Here is a 20572-nt window from a genome sequence, read left to right as displayed (position 1 = left end):
CACCGTAGAAGGATCTAGAGATACCCACCCAAAAGGAAGTACGAAAGAAACCGAAATAGAAATATCCTATGACATCACTTATAGCTGTTACTTCAACATTGATACCCATGAAGTCATTTCCAAGAGAAGGCCGTGCATAGATGCAGAAAACCAACTATGCTTAACCAAGTGGAAAGGTGTAAGGAATGTATGAATTTGGATATGGGGGTTTACAGACATGTACTGATACATATGAAATATATAATCACAAAATACCTAAGGAATACCAGGAGAGGTCGACTCAACACTCTGTAATAACCTACACGGGAAAGGATCCAAAGATGAATAGATTGATACATACATATGATGAACCAGATGCAGTACACCTAGAACACACACCACATTTTTATCCAATTGGCTGTGATACTAGATAACAATTAAATTTTAAAAAACACACAAGAAGTAAGGAGATATAAGCTCTTGGGGGTTTGCCCTGACACACTGCACTCTCATTTGCAGCCTACTAACACAATTTCCAGGAAGCCTCTGTTGCAGGAAAACCCAGAGTTGGAAATGGAGAAATGCTGCCGCCTTGTGGCCGTTTCCCGCAAGAGCGGCTTCAAACGCATAGCTATGGGTCACTTAACATTCATAAGGACTCAGGCCTCTAAAAGACACCTGCCCTCAAAAAAAAAAATGTCCTGAGCTCGGCCGTGGCCAAAAAAAATTCAAAGCAGGCAAATGTGTCAAAGAGATAGTATGATAGAGGTAAGTTTTACTCACTCTTTATCAAAAAAAGGAAAATGGAGAAAAGCTCAACATCAGGAATCATCAGACTCCTCTAACCTACAAAAAGCTTTCAGCTCACCCAAGTTAACTACTGTCAGCCAAAAGACTACAAACAATAAATGCTGAAGGGGTTTTAGAGAACTCTGTTCCCTCTGTCTGTGGAGGACATGTCTAGTTGTAACAGCCAATAATGAGAACAGAAAGGAGCTGCGTTTTCAATTAAAAATTGAGCCACCCTTCCATCCAGAACACCCACAGCCGAGCCTCTCACCTGAGAAGACAGGCTGCAAGAGCTGCACTCCACGAGTTTTCACAGTAGCCAAGACACCGAAGCAACCCAAATGTCCATCAACAGAAGAATGGATAAGAAGAGCTGGTCCGTGGACACAGTGGACTATTAGCCATGGAAAACAAGGAAACACTGCTCTTTGAGGCACCCGAGATGAGCCTAGAGATCATCACAGAACATGAGTTAAGTCGGAAAGCAAAAGGCATACCGTATGACATCACCTATAGGCGTTATCTAACAGCTGACACAAATGAACATATTTCCACAAAGAAAGACACTCAGAGACTTAGAAAACAAACTAAGCTGATGTAAAATGAAAGGTGGGGGGAATGGATAAATTAAGATTAGTGTCACCATATGTGTACAAATACGTATTAAATATATATATCAAACAGACCGACCATATAGCAAGGGAGGTCACCAGAACACTCTGCAATAATTTACATGGGAAGAGGATCTGTACAAGAATATATATATATATATATAAAACGTACAAATGAACCAGATTCTGTACATATAGGACCAACAGTATTCTAATCATTACCCCGATTTAAACAAATTAAAAGAGCGAACAAGAAGTAATGTGACATACACTTCTGGGGTTTTTTCCTGGCACATTCCATTCTAATTGACAACCTGGGAACAGGACTTCCAGAAGGCTCTGCTGCCCTAGTAACCAGATGTGGGAATGTAGCAATGCTGACGCCTTGTGGCCGTTTCCCACAGCAGCAGCTTTAAAGTCAGTGCTAATGGTCACTCAATATTCACACCCATTGCAGGCTTGTAAATGACACCTGCCCTCCAAAACAAAATCCTGGGGTCGAAAATCGACCAAAAAAGTCGAAAGAGGGCAACCTTCCAAGAAGACAATTTCGAGAGGTTTATTGTACTCACGGTTTATTTTTTCTGTTTTTGTTTAACAGAATAAAAAAAGGCGTGGAAAAATGCTGAACCTTAGGAATTATTAGACACGAAAATACACGTTACAAAAACCTATCATGTCACACGACTCAGCATGGCCAGCAGCAAAACTTCTGCAAACAAGAAATGCTGACGGGGTGGTGAAGAAATGCGTACCCTCGGTTCTAAGTGGGACGTGGTAAGAGCCCCTAAGGAAAACACAGTGGAGTTGCCTGGAAAGGGTCAACATTGAGCGACCGTTCAATCAAGCATAGCCACTGCTGGGTCTATCACCTGAGAGGATGAGAATCAAAAAGACACGGGCTGGCAATCCTGCAATCCAGCAATGTTTACCGTAGCCAACACTTGGAAGCAATGAAAATGCCCAGCCACAGAGGAATGCAGAAAGGAGCAGTGGTCCATGGACACAATGGAAGAGTACTCCCGTGAAAAGTAGAAATTCCATTTTAAAAACAGATATAAGTAAGGAGACATCAGCTTTGGGGGGTTTCTCCAGACACATCCCACCGTCATTGATAACCGAGGAACACCACTGGCAGGAAGGTCTGCTTCACTAGTTACCAGAGTGGGAAACGCAGAAATGCTGCAGCCCTCTGGCCGTTACCTGCAACGGCAGCTTGAAAACCCGTGCTAATGGTCACTTTGTGTGCACAAGTTCTGGAGGGCTGTCAATGAAACCTGCCCTCAAAATGTCTTGAGGGAGGTAGTGGCCAAAATATTTCAAAAGGCGGCACATAGTTCAAGAAAAGAATGTGATGAGGTAAGCTACACACACAGTTTGAAGGAAAAAAGGACATCCCTGAAAGCTCAATTTCAAGGCTTTATGAGACGCATGCAAATCCAACCACAGCGGTATCGGCTCACACCAGTCAGAAGAACCATCAGCAACAAAACTACCAACAATTCATGCTGAAGGGGTTGTGGAGAAGTGCATACCCTCTAGGTTAAGTGGGACTTTGCCGCCAGCCGCGGCGGGTCCTCAAAGTGTAGCAACAACCGACGAGACGGGGTAGGGAACTGAACGCACCAAGGTATGGGATCAGAAGGGCACAAGCAACTGACGCTTGCAAGGCAAGTTTAATAACAAAGCATAGCCGTATATATACCCCTAAAGCAGGGAATTTGCTTCGTCACGCCTTATCGGCATCAGCTGGTTGGTTGGCTTCTCGGCTTAGTCACACCTTATCAGCATCAGCTGGTTGGTTGGCTGCTCGGCTTCTCCCTCAAAGGCACCAATTTCCCCTCCAGGGTTGCTTTTCCTAGCTTTAGGGAACAACCAGGGACTCCCAGTAACTGAGCAGGTCCCTGGAGCGATTTGGCCAAAGGCCATCTCCTTTTGTATGTTCATACCATAAAGTCCAGGATGCATACCAAGGAGAGTACAGTCGGGCCCTGAGGCTTAGGAGGGTCTTAGTGGCGCCTTCCTCAGAGGGCAATGCTCGCCACAGGACTTCACCTGGTAAGAGGCACTAATGGGAACAGAATGGAGGTGCCTTTACAAGGTAAACACTGAGTTACGATATGATCCAGCAGGCCCACTCCTGGGCCTATAACCTAAGAAAGAAGACAGAAGTGGAAAGACACAGGCAGGCAAATCTGCATTGCAGGAGTATTACAATAGCCAGGACATGGAAGCAAGCAGAAAGTCCATCAACAGATGAGTGGACAAAGAAGAACAGGGACCTGAACAGATGGAATATTAGCCAAGGAACAAAAGGAAACAATGCCATCAACAGCACCATCGGTGAGGCTAGAGTTCATCACGCACCTTGCGGTAAGTCACAGAGCGAAAGATACATAGCCTACGATATCACTTATAGGTGTTCCCTAAAAATTGATATCACTGAAGATATTTCCACAGAGAAAGGCAATCACAGATGCAATAAACAGATTTATGGTTCACCCATGGACAGGTGTGAGAATTGTGTACATTAGGAAATTGGGTTTAAGAGAGAGATACAAACACAGGTGAAATACAAAATCACCAAAGGCCTACGGAATACCAAGAGAAGAGTACTCAACATTGTGTCATAAGCTACATGGGAAAAGGATCCAAAGAAGACTAGATACGTGTTTATGTGTAAAAGAGCCACATCTTTCACACCTACAACAAGCAAAACATTGTAATCAAACTTGCTGTGAGAAACAATAAACATTGAATTAAAAAACGAACAAGTCAGTCGTGAGGCACAAACATAAGGGGCTTTTTCCTGGCACAGTCCATTCTAATTGACAACCTAGAATACGACTTCCATGGAGGCTCTGTTGCCCGAGTAACCAGGTTTGGTAAAGGAGACCTGCTGCCGCCTTGTGGCCGTTTCTCAAAACAGCAGCTTTAAACCCAGTGCTAATGGTCACTTGATATTCAAAATCATTGCAGGCCTATAAATGACACCTGCCCTCAAAAACGATTCTTGGGTCGTCCATCGAGGGAAAAAACTCAAAAGACGTGCACATTTCAAAACGACAATTTCAAGAGGCATATTTTGTGCACATTTTGTCTTCTCTTTCTTTCTTTCTCTTGTGATAAATAAAAGGGCATGGAAAAATGCTCAACATCAGGAATTAATAAAGCCATGCAAATCCAGTCGACAGAAACGTTCACCCACCGCCGTCAGAATGATCATCAGCCACAGAGTCTACAAAGAATAAATGCTCAAGGTGTTTTAGAGAACTCTGTGCCCTCTAGCGGCCGCTGGGACGTAACCTGGTAACAGCTAGTAGTGAGAACACCGTGGAGGTGCATTGAAAGGTAAAAATTGAGCTAACCTGTAATCGGGTAGGCCCACTGATGGGCCTATCTCCCGAGTAGACCAAAATCAAAAAGACACAGGCTGGCCATCCTGCGCTGCAGCAACATGTACCATCGCCAAGACTTGGAAGAAACCCAAATGTCCATCAACAGAACAATGCACCAAGAAGAAGGGGGCCCATGTGCACAATGGAACATGAGCCACGGAAGAGCATGCAACAGTGCCGCTGGCACCACCGTAGAAGGATCTAGAGATACACACCCAAAAGGAAGTACGAAAGAAACCGAAATAGAAATATCCTATGACATCACTTATAGCTGTTACTTCAACATTGATACCCATGAAGTCATTTCCAAGAGAAGGCCGTGCATAGATGCAGAAAACCAACTATGCTTAACCAAGTGGAAAGGTGTAAGGAATGTATGAATTTGGATATGGGGGTTTACAGACATGTACTGATACATATGAAATATATAATCACAAAATACCTAAGGAATACCAAGAGAGGTCGACTCAACACTCTGTAATAACCTACACGGGAAAGGATCCAAAGATGAATAGATTGATACATACATATGATGAACCAGATGCAGTACACCTAGAACACACACCACATTTTTATCCAATTGGCTGTGATACTAGATAACAATTAAATTTTAAAAAACACACAAGAAGTAAGGAGATATAAGCTCTTGGGGGTTTGACCTGACACACTGCACTCTCATTTGCAGCCTACTAACACAATTTCCAGGAAGCCTCTGTTGCAGGAAAACCCAGAGTTGGAAATGGAGAAATGCTGCCGCCTTGTGGCCGTTGCCCGCAAGAGCGGCTTCAAACGCATAGCTATGGGTCACTTAACATTCACAAGGACTCAGGCCTCTAAAAGACACCTGCCCTCAAAAAAAAAAAATGTCCCGGGCTTCCCTGGTGGCGCAGTGGTTGGGAGTCCGCCTGCCGATGCAGGGGACGCGGGTTCGTGCCCCGGTCCGGGAAGATCCCACATGCCGCGGAGCGGCTGGGCCCGTGAGCCATGGCCGCTGAGCCTGCGCGTCCGGAGCCTGTGCTCCGCAACGGGAGAGGCCACAACAGTGAGGCCCGCATACCACAGAAAAAAAAAAAAAAAAAAAAAAAAAAAAATGTCCTGAGCTCGGCCGTGGCCAAAAAAATTCAAAGCAGGCAAATGTGTCAAAGAGATAGTATGATAGAGGTAAGTTTTACTCACTCTTTATCAAAAAAAGCAAAATGGAGAAAAGCTCAACCTCAGGAAGGATCAGACTCCTCTAAGCTACAAAAAGCTTTCAGCTCACCCAAGTTAACTACCGTCAGCCAAAAGACTACAAACAATAAATGCTGAAGGGGTTTTAGAGAACTCTGTTCCCTCTGTCTGCGGAGGACATGTCTAGTTGTAACAGCCAATAAGGAGAACAGAAAGGAGCTGCGTTTTCAATTAAAAATTGAGCCACCCTTCCATCCAGAACACCCACAGCCGAGCCTCTCACCTGAGAAGACAGGCTGCAAGAGCTGCACTCCACGAGTTTTCACAGTAGCCAAGACACCGAAGCAACCCAAATGTCCATCAACAGAAGAATGGATAAGAAGAGCTGGTCCGTGGACACAGTGGACTATTAGCCATGGAAAACAAGGAAACACTGCTCTTTGAGGCACCCGAGATGAGCCTAGAGATCATCACAGAACATGAGTTAAGTCGGAAAGCAAAAGGCATACCGTATGACATCACCTATAGGCGTTATCTAACAGCTGACACAAATGAACATATTTCCACAAAGAAAGACACTCACACACTTAGAAAACAAACTAAGCTTAAGTAAAATGAAAGGTGGGGGGAATGGATAAATTAAGATTAGTGTCACCATATGTGTACAAATACGTATTAAATATATATATCAAACAGACCGACCATATAGCAAGGGAGGTCACCAGAACAGTCTGCAATAATTTACATGGGAAGAGGATCTGTACAAGAATATATATATATATATATATATATATATATATATATATATATATATATATATATATATATATATATATATATATATAAAACGTACAAATGAACCAGATTCTGTACATCTAGGACCAACAATATTCTACTCATTACCCCGATTTAAAAAAATTAAAAGAGCGAACAAGTAGTAATGTGACATAAACTTGGGGTTTTTTCCTGGCACATTCCATTCTAATTGACAACCTGGGAACAGGACTTCCAGAAGGGCTCTGCTGCCCTAGTAACCAGATGTGGGAATGTAGCAATGCTGACGCCTTGTGGCCGTTTCCCACAGCAGCAGCTTTAAAGTCAGTGCTAATGGTCACTCAATATTCACACCCATTGCAGGCTTGTAAATGACACCTGCCCTCCAAAACAAAATCCTGGGGTCGAAAATCGACCAAAAAAGTCGAAAGAGGGCAACCTTCCAAGAAGACAATTTCGAGAGGTTTATTGTACTCACGGTTTATTTTTTCTGTTTTTGTTTAACAGAATAAAAAAAGGCGTGGAAAAATGCTGAACCTTAGGAATTATTAGACACGAAAATACACGTTACAAAAACCTATCATGTCACACGACTCAGCATGGCCAGCAGCAAAACTTCTGCAAACAAGAAATGCTGACGGGGTGGTGAAGAAATGCGTACCCTCGGTTCTAAGTGGGACGTGGTAAGAGCCCCTAAGGAAAACACAGTGGAGTTGCCTGGAAAGGGTCAACATTGAGCGACCGTTCAATCAAGCATAGCCACTGCTGGGTCTATCACCTGAGAGGATGAGAATCAAAAAGACACGGGCTGGCAATCCTGCAATCCAGCAATGTTTACCATAGCCAACACTTGGAAGCAATGAAAATGCCCAGCCACAGAGGAATGCAGAAAGGAGCAGTGGTCCATGGACACAATGGAAGAGTACTCCAGTGAAAAGTAGAAATTCCATTTTAAAAACAGATATAAGTAAGGAGACATCAGCTTTGGGGGGTTTCTCCAGACACATCCCACCGTCATTGATAACCGAGGAACACCACTGGCAGGAAGGTCTGTTTCACTAGTTACCAGAGTGGGCAACGCAGAAATGCTGCAGCCCTCTGGCCGTTACCTGCAACGGCAGCTTGAAAACCCGTGCTAATGGTCACTTCGTGTGCACAAGTTCTGGAGGGCTGTCAATGAAACCTGCCCTCAAAATGTCTTGAGGGAGGTAGTGGCCAAAATATTTCAAAAGGCGGCACATAGTTCAAGAAAAGAATGTGATGAGGTAAGCTACACACACAGTTTGAAGGAAAAAAGGACATCCCTGAAAGCTCAATTTCAAGGCTTTATGAGACGCATGCAAATCCAACCACAGCGGTATCGGCTCACACCAGTCAGGAGAACCATCAGCAACAAAACTACCAACAATTCATGCTGAAGGGGTTGTGGAGAAGTGCATACCCTCTAGGTTAAGTGGGACTTTGCCGCCAGCCGCGGCGGGTCCTCAAAGTGTAGCAACAACCGACGAGAGGGGGTAGGGAACTGAACGCACCAAGGTATGGGATCAGAAGGGCACAAGCAACTGACGCTTGCAAGGCAAGTTTAATAACAAAGCATAGCCGTATATATACCCCTAAAGCAGGGAATTTGCTTCGTCACGCCTTATCGGCATCAGCTGGTTGGTTGGCTTCTCGGCTCAGTCACACCTTATCAGCATCAGCTGGTTGGTTGGCTGCTCGGCTTCTCCCTCAAAGGCACCAATTTCCCCTCCAGGGTTGCTTTTCCTAGCTTTAGGGAACAACCAGGGACTCCCAGTAACTGAGCAGGTCCCTGGAGCGATTTGGCCAAAGGCCATCTCCTTTTGTATGTTCATACCATAAAGTCCAGGATGCATACCAAGGAGAGTACAGTCGGGCCCTGAGGCTTAGGAGGGTCTCAGTGGCGCCTTCCTCAGAGGGCAATGCTCGCCACAGGACTTCACCTGGTAAGAGGCACTAATGGGAACAGAATGGAGGTGCCTTTACAAGGTAAACACTGAGTTACGATATGATCCAGCAGGCCCACTCGTGGGCCTATAACCTAAGAAAGAAGACAGAAGTGGAAAGACACAGGCAGGCAAATCTGCATTGCAGGAGTATTACAATAGCCAGGACATGGAAGCAAGCAGAAAGTCCATCAACAGATGAGTGGACAAAGAAGAACAGGGACCTGAACAGATGGAATATTAGCCAAGGAACAAAAGGAAACAATGCCATCAACAGCACCATCGGTGAGGCTAGAGTTCATCACGCACCTTGCGGTAAGTCACAGAGCGAAAGATACATAGCCTACGATATCAGTTATAGGTGTTCCCTAAAACTTGATATCACTGAAGATATTTCCACAGAGAAAGGCAATCACAGATGCAATCAACAGATTTATGGTTCACCCATGGACAGGTGTGAGAATTGTGTACATTAGGAAATTGGGTTTAAGAGAGAGATACAAACACAGGTGAAATACAAAATCACCAAAGGCCTACGGAATACCAAGAGAAGAGTACTCAACATTGTGTCATAAGCTACATGGGAAAAGGATCCAAAGAAGACTAGATACATGTTTATGTGTAAAAGAGCCACATCTTTCACACCTACAACAAGCAAAACATTGTAATCAAACTTGCTGTGAGAAACAATAAACATTGAATTAAAAAACGAACAAGTCAGTCGTGAGGCACAAACATAAGGGGCTTTTTCCTGGCACAGTCCATTCTAATTGACAACCTAGAATACGACTTCCACGGAGGCTCTGTTGCCCGAGTAACCAGGTTTGGTAAAGGAGACCTGCTGCCGCCTTGTGGCCGTTTCTCAAAACAGCAGCTTTAAACCCAGTGCTAATGGTCACTTGATATTCAAAATCATTGCAGGCCTATAAATGACACCTGCCCTCAAAAACGATTCTTGGGTCGTCCATCGAGGGAAAAAACTCAAAAGACGTGCACATTTCAAAACGACAATTTCAAGAGGCATATTTTGTGCACATTTTGTCTTCTCTTTCTTTCTTTCTCTTGTGATCAATAAAAGGGCATGGAAAAATGCTCAACATCAGGAATTAATAAAGCCATGCAAATCCAGTCGACAGAAACGTTCACCCACCGCCGTCAGAATGATCATCAGCCACAGAGTCTACCAAGAATAAATGCTCAAGGTGTTTTAGAGAACTCTGTGCCCTCTAGCGGCCGCTGGGACGTAACCTGGTAACAGCTAGTAGTGAGAACACCGTGGAGGTGCATTGAAAGGTAAAAATTGAGCTAACCTGTAATCGGGTAGGCCCACTGATGGGCCTATCTCCCGAGTAGACCAAAATCAAAAAGACACAGGCTGGCCATCCTGCGCTGCAGCAACATGTACCATCGCCAAGACTTGGAAGAAACCCAAATGTCCATCAACAGAACAATGCACCAAGAAGAAGGGGGCCCATGTGCACAATGGAACATGAGCCACGGAAGAGCATGCAACAGTGCCGCTGGCACCACCGTAGAAGGATCTAGAGATACCCACCCAAAAGGAAGTACGAAAGAAACCGAAATAGAAATATCCTATGACATCACTTATAGCTGTTACTTCAACATTGATACCCATGAAGTCATTTCCAAGAGAAGGCCGTGCATAGATGCAGAAAACCAACTATGCTTAACCAAGTGGAAAGGTGTAAGGAATGTATGAATTTGGATATGGGGGTTTACAGACATGTACTGATACATATGAAATATATAATCACAAAATACCTAAGGAATACCAAGAGAGGTCGACTCAACACTCTGTAATAACCTACACGGGTGCCGGAAGCCGTCCAGCATTGCCAACTATTGCCTGAGCGAAGCTCGGCAAGAAGTTATGGCATGAGGAAGCAAAGCTCCTCTCCTGGTGGGCGGCGGAAAGCATCTCTTCTGATTCTAGGAAAATTCTTGCTAAAAACTGAGGGGGTTTCTGGAGGGTTTAGGCCAAGAAGATGGAAGTATTACAAAGCAAATCCCCCTCGGTACGAGACCACAGCAACCCCTGTAACCACAACAGTAGCTATACCCACTGTAAATAATTTACTTTGGAAAAAAGTCCCTTGGTCAGGCAACAAAGGAGTGTTTCAATTAAGGAGTAGAAGTTTAAAGGAAGAATTAGATGAGTTATGGCCCATAGAAGGAATAAGGGATATAGAAGGGAAGCAAATAGTGGGGTATTATGTACAGGATGCCCCCAAATGGTGGATTATGTGGCATGCCCCCTCTCCGGTATATTGGAGGAAAAAGAGAGAAGCGGAAGGACTTTACTGTAAATATTTTACGAATGAATTATATGTAACTATGAAAGTTAAAATTGATTGCCTTACGTAGAAAATAGAATTGTATTTTCGCACAATGTGTTTTGAACAAGGCACTGAGAATACTGGGACACAGGCCAATATATGATGTTAGCTGAAGTAGAAAAGAATAATTAGCTTTCTAGACCTAAACATCCTGTTTGCGCGAAAAGATCTTAAGACGGAACAATGCTTGCTAATGTTTCTGTGTGTAGGTGTAGAAATGAGGTAATGAGTCAAAAACAGGAGTTACATAGAAAGTGCTGATGCTATTGTTTAGAAAATCCTATATAAGAAATGATATGTCAAAAATAAAGCTGTCAGAAGCTTAACAGAAGCTCCCCAGGAGAGTTGTAAATATCTTGGGAAATACCTGGCTATGGTGACGAGGAAGTTTTGTGCAACAGTGGGTATATTCAATAAGTTTACGGTACAATGTCCGCCCCCATGGCCTCCTAGAAGTATAAATAATGATGTACATTGTTTTGATTATAATGATAGGGTTAGAAAATCTGTGGATGAAATGTTGTATTATTGTTTTTAACATGTTTAAGTTTATGGCTTGATATTATTGTTTTTAACATGTTTAAGTTTATGGCTTGATTGAGCAGAATGTGCAGGTACAAAAACACCTTAATCTTCTGAGAAGAATGAGGAAACCGCAGACAGAGTTCCTGACCTAGATGTGAATGTACACAAGAGACGAAAGAGAATGGAGACAACAAGAAAATTACTTAACTTGTTTAACCTGCTGATGTAAACTACTTTTGTTTTTTGGTTTATGTAAGGGACCTTTTGGCATGGGAATGAAGTTAAGATTGAAAATGAGATTATTTTACAGTATAAATGCTTTGGAATCATGATATTAAATTTGTCAGATCCTTGCATCCTCTGAGGTGTCTTGTGATCTGTCCACGCCGACTCCGTCTCCCCTTTGGGTGAAACCTGTTCAGCTGGGGCTGGTCCCCGGCAAGAAAAGATGCTGTAAAAGTGTTGATGATTATTCTCTATTGTCTAGATTCATTATACTTTGCTTTGGATCTCTAGGATTTTTTTGTTACTTGTCACAAATTTGTACCCTTAAATATATGTCCTATCCCATCCCATCCCCCTTGCAACCACCATTTTACTCTTTCTATGAGTCTGTTTTTTTAGAATTCACATACAAGTGATATCATGCAGTATTTGTCTTTCTCTGACTTATCTCACTTGTAACAAGGCTTATCCATGTTGTGGCAAATGGCCCAATGTAAAATAAATAAATAAATAAATAAATGTACCTCACAATTTCTTTATCCATTCAGCAATTTATAGGCACTTAGATTGCTTCCATAGCTTTACTATTGTGATAAATAAGCATAGGATTGCATATATCTCTTCAATATCCTGCTTTCATTTTGAGGGGGTATATACCCAGAAATGGTACAGCTGGATCATATGATAAATCTATTTTTTAATTTTTTCAGGAACTTCCATATTGTTTTTCACAGTGTCTGAACCAATGTATATTCCCACCACATGTACAAGTGCTTCCTTTTCTCCACATCCTCACCAACACTTCTAATCTCTTGGTCTATAGTTTCCTTTTCTTCTGTTGTGCTAAATGGCTTTGGTATAAGGATAATGCTGGCCTCATAGAATGAGTTTGGAGGTCTTCCTTCCTCACAATCTCTTGGAAGAGTTTGAGGATTGGTGTCAATTCTTTTTTCTTTTTTAAAATAAATTTTATTTATTTTTATTTTTGGCTGCATTGGGTCTTCATTGCCGTACGTGGGCTTTCTCTAGTTGAAGTGAGCAGGGACTACTCTTCATTGCAGTGCGCTGACTTCTCGTTGGGGGTGGCTTCTCTCTGTTGTGGAGCACAGGCTCTGCAGCACAGGCTCAGTAGTTGTGGTGCACAGCACAGGCTTAGTTGCTCTGTGGCATGTGGGATCTTCCTGGACCAGGGCTCAAACCTGTGTCCCCTGCATCGGCAGGTGGATTCTTAAGCACTGCACCATCAGGGAAGTCCCTGGTGTCAATTCTTTAAAGGTTTAGTAAATAGAGTTTGTCAGGGAAGCTGTCAGCTCCTGGGGAGTCTTCTCCTCCTATATTGAGAGGTTGATTCCTGATTCAATTCCTTTTGTCATTATTGGTCTGATTTTCTATTTCTTCCTGATTCAGTTTGGTAAATGTTTCAGGAAATTTATTAATTTCTTCCAGGTTATATAATTTGTTGTCAATTATTGTTCATGGTAATCTCTTATCCAATTTTTTTCTGCAGTATCAATTATAATGTCTACTCTCTTATAATATTTTTATTTGAGTCTTTTTCAGTTAGTTTAGCTAAAAGTTTGTCAATTTTATTTTTTTTTTAAAACAGCTCTCAGTTTTGTTAATCCTTTCTATTGTTTTTCTGGTCTCTATATCATTTATTTCAGCTCTGATCTTTTATTTCTCATTCATTGAATTCTTCAGCTTCAGAATTTCTGTTTGGTCCTTTTTTATTATTTCAATCTCTATAGTAATTTCATTAATTTTATTCATTAATTTTATTCTTGAGTTCATTGAACTGTCTTCTGAGTTTTCTTGAAGCTTGTTGAATTTCTTCATAACAGCTATTTTGAATGGCTAAGGAAAAAAAGCTGGTAAACTGGTTAAGTAGACTTAGCAAAAATTAAAACATCTGCTTTGAAAAATACACTGGTAAGAGAATGAAGAGATAATCTACACACTGGGAGAAAATATTTATGAATCACATAACTAACAAAGGACTTATGTACAGAATACAGAAAGAACTTTCAAAATTCAACAGTAAGAAAGCCAACGATTCAATTATTTTTTTTAATGGGCAAAAATTTGATCAGACACTGCACCAGAGAGAATATACAGACAGTAAATAAACCAGTGAAAAGATGGCTGACATTGTAGACGCTGGGGGAATGGCAAATTAAAACCACAATGAGCTACTGCTACATACCTACTAGAGCAGTTAAATACTGAAAATACTAAGTGCTGGCAAGGATACAGAGCACCTGGCGACTGGTACGTGTTTAACTTACATGAGTGGCTCTCCTCACTAGTGGACTGCAAAATGATGCAGCCATCATTGAAAACAATTTGGTACTTTCTTATAAAGTTAAATATACACTTATCATAGAACCTGGTGATCCTATGTCTTATTATTTACCCAAGAGAAATGAAAAGCTCTGTTCACACAAAAACCTGCATATGCATGTCTACAGGTGGTCTATTCATAATCACCAAAACCTGGAAACAACTCAAATGTTCAACAGGTGAATGGGTAACCTGTGGACTATCCATGGCACAGAATATTATGCAACAAGAAAGAGGAAGAGCAGCAACTTAGATGAATCTCAAAGGCATGTTGAGTAAGAGAGGCCAGTCTCAAAAGGTTACATATAGTCAGGTTCCACTTACGTGACATTTTGGAGAAGGCAAAACTGTAGAGACACAGAAAAACCAAATGGGTGGGCTTGGAGTGGGACACCATATGACCACAGTGGGATAGAATGAGGGGCTGTGATTTTGGTGGAGGTGAATGGGTCTAAACGTGTGTTAAAACTCATAAACCTTTACACCAAAAGAGTCAATTTTACGGCATGTTAACTTAAAAAATATAATTTTTATGTGGTGATTGGCCAGGGAAGTTCTCACCTGATAAAGAGATTTTTGAGTTAGAAGATCGCTTCCAGGTAGATAGTACTGCAAGGGCAAATGCCCTATAGCAAGGAGCATGCCTGGGGATTTGAGGATGAGAGACCACCACGTGGCCAGCCCCCCTCAGTGAGAGGATGAAACACCCACTGGCCTCATGGGTGTCTAGGATGGTTCAAGTAGGAAAGCAGTGAGGCAGGAGCACACCTGCTCATCACAGGGCAGTGGGGCTTGAGAGAGGGGTAGTGCAGGAGATAAGTCAGGTCGAGGCCCTCAGGGGCCACTGTGAGGACTTTGGCTTTACTGAGAGGTGGGGATCCATTGGAGGGCTTTGAGCAAGGAGTAAAAGATACCATATGACCTGTTTTTAAGACTTTTGAGGACAGACCTTAGAGGAGAAAAGGTTGAGACAGGAAGCCTGGTTGGGAGATGCAGGCCTAACCCAGGCAGGAGGTGGTAGGTCAGCGTTGAAAGTTCTCTTCCTCCCACCTCCCTACCCTTGGGCCCTTTCTCCAGATGCTGCAGCACACCCTTTAGCCCGCGGTACATTCCGAGCAGGCAAGAGACCCGCCTCCACCTCTCAGCTCAGAGGCCCTGACGCTAGAAGCTGAATCAGGCATTGTGCAAAGCACTTGCCATCCACTACCTCAGGCTCTATAACAACAACCCCAGAAACAAAGCCCCACTCAGGTCCATGCTCTACAGGGGAGGAGCCTGAGGCCTCTGGCCAAGGGTTACAGAGCTATGATGCCCCTGTAAAAAATTAATAAACAGAAACCTCAATTAAATGCAGCTGGGAGATCAGAAAGGGAGCTCCCACACCCTGCAACAATAGCAGAGCCCAACAGGAAGAAAGAGTCTTTTCAATCCTGGCAACTACTCAGCCAATTAAAAAACAGGGACTCTTTGTTTATTACAGCCTCCCAACTTCATTTTCCCCCTCCTTCCCTTGCCATGGGGGGACTTGCATGTGGCTCACCGTGGTTGCAGACCCTGAACTGCAATTCTCTGATCCCAAATGAACCCACTTTTGCTGGAGAAATAACAGGCAGTCTATTTGTTTTAGGTCAACATTTTGGTGACTTGTACAGGGATCCAGAGAAGACCCCCCGATGGGCTGGTAAGTAAACAGGTGCGGTATCCACATGAGCCCATTGCTGCTCTCTGATTTTCTCACTGACCCTGGAGTTTGAAGGTACTTCTGGATCTGAGCCTCCGCCCTCTTTGAAGCTCTCTGGGCTTTACCTGGGATCTATTTTAAGGGCTTATCCTTTCTGGATAAGGCCTTGTTCTGTACTCAAGTACTCATCTGATTTTGAAATCAGACTGTTCCAATTGGAACTGGCTAGGCTTCAGCCCATTCCTTTGGGAACAGAGGCTATTTCATCGGAACTGTGCCAGTTCAGCCTTCAGGCCATTCCTTTAGAATAGGGGTTGTTCTGTTGGAACTCTGCTGAGAAGCCTTTGGCCTGGCTCCTCTAGGACCAACCTATTCCTTTAGAACTGGCTGGTATTAGGCCTGCAGGCTGTTAGAGATATCTGAACTGTCTGGCTGCAAGCTGCTTAAGCTGTAAGCTGCTTGAGCTGTTTAGACATTTTAAAAATTATTCTCTTACTCTAGAGAAAAACTGCTGAAAAATGGGATCCCAATTATCTAAATATTTTGAGGGCAGCTCCCCACCACCACCTTACAGGGACTCTGTTTTTTTGTTGTTGTTGTTAATTTATTTTTAGGTCATGCAGTGCAGCCTGCGGGATCTTAGTTCCCCAACCAGGGATCGAACCCATGCCCCCTGCAGTGGAAATGTGGTGTCTTAACCACTGGACCACCAGGGATGTCCCTCTGGCTGATTTTATGTTTAAAAACTGTAGCCCTTCCTCATGAGAATTTCTAACTAAATGGACCCACCTCACCAAAGGCAATCTAGAATATCAATGGCCATCATGGGGAGCTTACTTTTCTTAAAACGGAATTGGACTATCAGAGCCCTAAAATTTCCAAAACTGAATGGAATGCTTATTTTGACTGGTATTTTGAGGCTTCCAAACGTTAGCAGCAGCCGAAAATTGACTTTCTGCAAAATAAGACTTTGAGGCAAACAAATGATTAAAAAGATAGAATGGGTGGGAGGGAGGGTGACACAAGAGGGAGGAGTTATGGGAACATATGTATATGTATAACTGATTCACTTTGTTGTAAAGGAGAAGCTAACACACTATTGTAAAACAGTTATACTCAAATAAAGATGTTAAAAAAAAAAAAGATAGAATGGCTCCCAGAGCCTCAGGCTCTTCTTCCTCGGCTGCTTTGTCCCGGGCTCCACCTCCAGCAACATCCTGTCTCCCTCCCTCAGCCCCTTGTGCTCAGGCCATGCCTCCAGTGCCATCTTCCTGCTCTTCGGAGCCACCTACACCTGCTCTAGCCCCTCAGTTCCCCATACTAATTCTCTCACTGAACTTCCCTTTTTCTCTAAAACTCTCCCCACTCGCTTTTCCTCTGAACTTATCAGAACCGGTCCCTTTAAAATTAAGCCTCGGGCTTCCTTGGTGGCGCAGTGGTTGAGAATCTGCCCGCTAATGCAGGGGACACGGGTTCGAGCCTTGGTCTGGGAAGATCCCACATGCCGCGGAGCAACTAGGCCCGTGAACCACAACTACTGAGCCTGCGCGTCTGGAGCCTGTGCTCCGCAAGAGAGGCCGCGAGAGTGAGAGGCCCGCGCAAAGTGATGAGGAGTGGTCCCCGCTTGCCACAACTAGAGAAAGCCCTCGCACAGAAACGAAGACCCAACCCAGCCAAAAATAAATAAATTATTTTTTTAAAAAAATTGGCAATTAATTTTAAAAAATTTCCTCCTACAAATAATTAATTAATTAATTAAAATTAAAATTAAGCCTCCTAAGAATCCGGAGACTTAAACCCTTAATTTCTGACACTCCATGGACTAAAGGTGAACTGTGAGCCATAGTCAAAGATTTTCCCAAAGTAACTGAAGATCCTCACAGATTTGCTGAGGAATTTAATACAGTCAATCAAACTCAGCAGCCCGGTTTCTCTGACTTACATCAGCTAGTTCATATGCTTGTCGGTGAAGGCCAGGCCCAGCACTGGATGAGAACTGCTACTTGGGAACATCCTAAGAGGCCTTTAGAATTACAACCGGGAGACCACCCTGCTAACTTATAAGATCAGGTTCAGGCAATTGCTAGGCGACTTCATGGGGCAATTCCTGCCGCTTTTCCAAAGCCTGTTGATTGGAACAAAATGCAGGCTTGCACACAATAATCGAATGAATCTGTCCATGACTATCAACAACCGACTTCAGATTGTTTTTAAAGAAAATTCTGATCTTCCTTCAGATGTTAATTCTACCCAGGCAGCTTTTAACTCTATGTTTACTAGCGGGCTGAAGCAGGACCTTTCCCTTCTAGCAAAAAGGAACAGGACAGAATGAAAAACTGTGTCCACTCCAGATTTCGTTAATCTTGCAAACCAGTTCTCTCACTTTCTTAGAGTAGTCACCTAAAAGGGAGACAGCTAAAATCCTTTATCTTCAACTCCATCAAATGAAGGCTCCTAAATGAAACCAAAATCCTCCTAGTTTCTGCTATGGTTGCAGAGAGCCAAGACTTCGGGAAAGAGATTTTACAAATTTAAGTGCTTCAGGCACCTTAAGTCTTCTAACCAGCTTTTCCACCATCCTCCCAATTCTCAGCAACGGGGCTCTTCTCAATCCTCCCTCTTAACTGGCTTAGAGAAACATTTCTCCAGATTGTGGGCGAATCTCTTCAGTCCTAAGAGACACGTGGAGCCACACTCTCAAGGCTCAGCCCCACTACTAGAAAGCAGCCCCTACCTCAGAGTAAACAATTCAAATAGTGGGGGTCTCCAATGAACCTCAACAGGCTCCTGTCTCTGAACCTACTCCACTTTGTTTAGGCGCTCTGAGAGGTACACACACTTTTCTTCTTAGTTCCTCCACCTCTATCCATTTATTATGCCGAGACTTCTCAGAGAAGCATCAGGCTAGAAGTTCTTTCTCCCAAAAGGGGGAAATAATTCCAGAATTTGACAGTAGTCACCAGAGTAAACAACAATGTGAATTAAACCACTCTTTGATATCTTTTATTTGCTCCATCTCTGATGATACAAGAGCTGATTCTGGAAACACAGATCATTTGTCCCTGTTGAATCAGCTACCATGCTTTTTATGGGCAAAATCTCCACTGACACTGGCAAAATTCACAGCACATCTCCCATCGAGATGCAAACAGATCTCTCAAAATCTCTTCCCAGAATTGACAATGTATAAGTAAAGAAGCCATCCCAGGCATAAAGCCGGTAATTGAAGATTACAAGATTCAGGGCCTCATTAGTCCTTGTACTAGCCCCTGTAATACTCCCATTTTACAGATGAGGAAACCTAAAAGCCAAGGGTGTAGGTTTGTCCAGGACCTCCAAGCAATAAACAACATAGCTATCCCTTGACACCCCGTTGCTCCTTTCATACGTTCCTAACAGTCATTCCCACAGGAGGTAAATTCTTTTTTTTTTTTTTTTTTTTTTTTGTGGTATGTGGGCCTCACTGTTGTGGCCTCTCCCGTTGTGGAGCACAGGCTCCGGACGCTCAGGCTCAGCGGCCATGGCTCACGGGCCCAGCCGCTCCGCGGCACGTGGGATCCTCCCGGACCAGGGCACGAACCCGTGTCCCCTGCATCAGCAGGCGGAGTCTCAACCACTGCGCCACCAGGGAAGCCCAGGAGGTAAATTCTTTACTGTAACTTGATTTATGCAGCGCACGCTGTAACATTCCGGTTGAACCTAGCGAGTAACCTTTTGCCTTCACTTGAGAAGAGAAACTATTCACCTAGACAGTAATACCTCATGGTTTTACTGAGAGTCCTTATTTCTCATAATTCCTGAAGGCTGGTTTGGATGATACAAAGTTCCCTAGAGGTTCTACTTTGCTGCAATGTGTGGATGATTTGCTTCCTTGCTCTTTCTCAAACTTCCTCACAGGAAGTCATCATCCACCTGCTAAGGATTTCAGCCTTAGAGGCACATACAGCAGTGAGGATAAACTGCGGTTTGCCCCAAACCCAGGTTCATTGTTTACGGCATCTGATATCAGAACAAGGGCTACACTTAGTTCCAGACAGGACTTCCTGGTGTCCTAAGTTTCTCTAAACCCAAAACTAAGCAACAACTGTGAGGTTTTCCTGGGCTAGTTGGTTATTGCCAAAACTGAGTTCCAAACTTCTCTCTCATGGCCAAACCTCTGGACGGTTTACTGAAGCACAACTCCAATCCAATTTCATCGGAAGAACCAGATGACACAGATTTTAAGGACTTAAAGGAGAGTTTAAAGAACCCACCTGCCCTTAGGCATCCCAATGATCAGATTCCCTTTTTGTATACGAAAAAGAAGGGAATGCCCTTGGGATCCTCACCCCAAAACATGGAGACCACCGTCGACCCACAGGGTATTACGGCCAGCAACTGGACCCTGTAACGTGGAAATACCCCTCTCGCCCTGAGCCATCACGGCCACCGCCCTTGTGGTTAAGGCCTCCGAGAAAATCATTGTGGGATTTCCTTTAATCATTTCTGGACCTCATGCAATAGCCCTCCTAAATTCTCATCACACTCAACCTGTCTCAGTCAGCCGTCTCACCTCCTTAGGAGCCCCTTCGTCAGCCGCTCTTCACATAACTCCTCTACGTTGTAATAACCTTAACCCTGCTACTCTTCTCTCCTCTGTCACTGAGGAAGTCCCTCACAACTGCTTAACTCTGACAGACCATCTCCTGACTCCTCATAATGATCTCTAGGAAATTTCAGTCGGTAACACTGACTTCTCACGTTCACTGATGGTTCTTAT

The sequence above is a fragment of the Kogia breviceps genome, chromosome 9 (genome assembly GCF_026419965.1).
Source record: "Kogia breviceps isolate mKogBre1 chromosome 9, mKogBre1 haplotype 1, whole genome shotgun sequence".
Taxonomy (NCBI): domain Eukaryota; kingdom Metazoa; phylum Chordata; class Mammalia; order Artiodactyla; family Physeteridae; genus Kogia; species Kogia breviceps.
The sequence above is the reverse complement of the archived record's forward strand: the minus strand, read 5'-3'. Positions refer to the sequence as shown.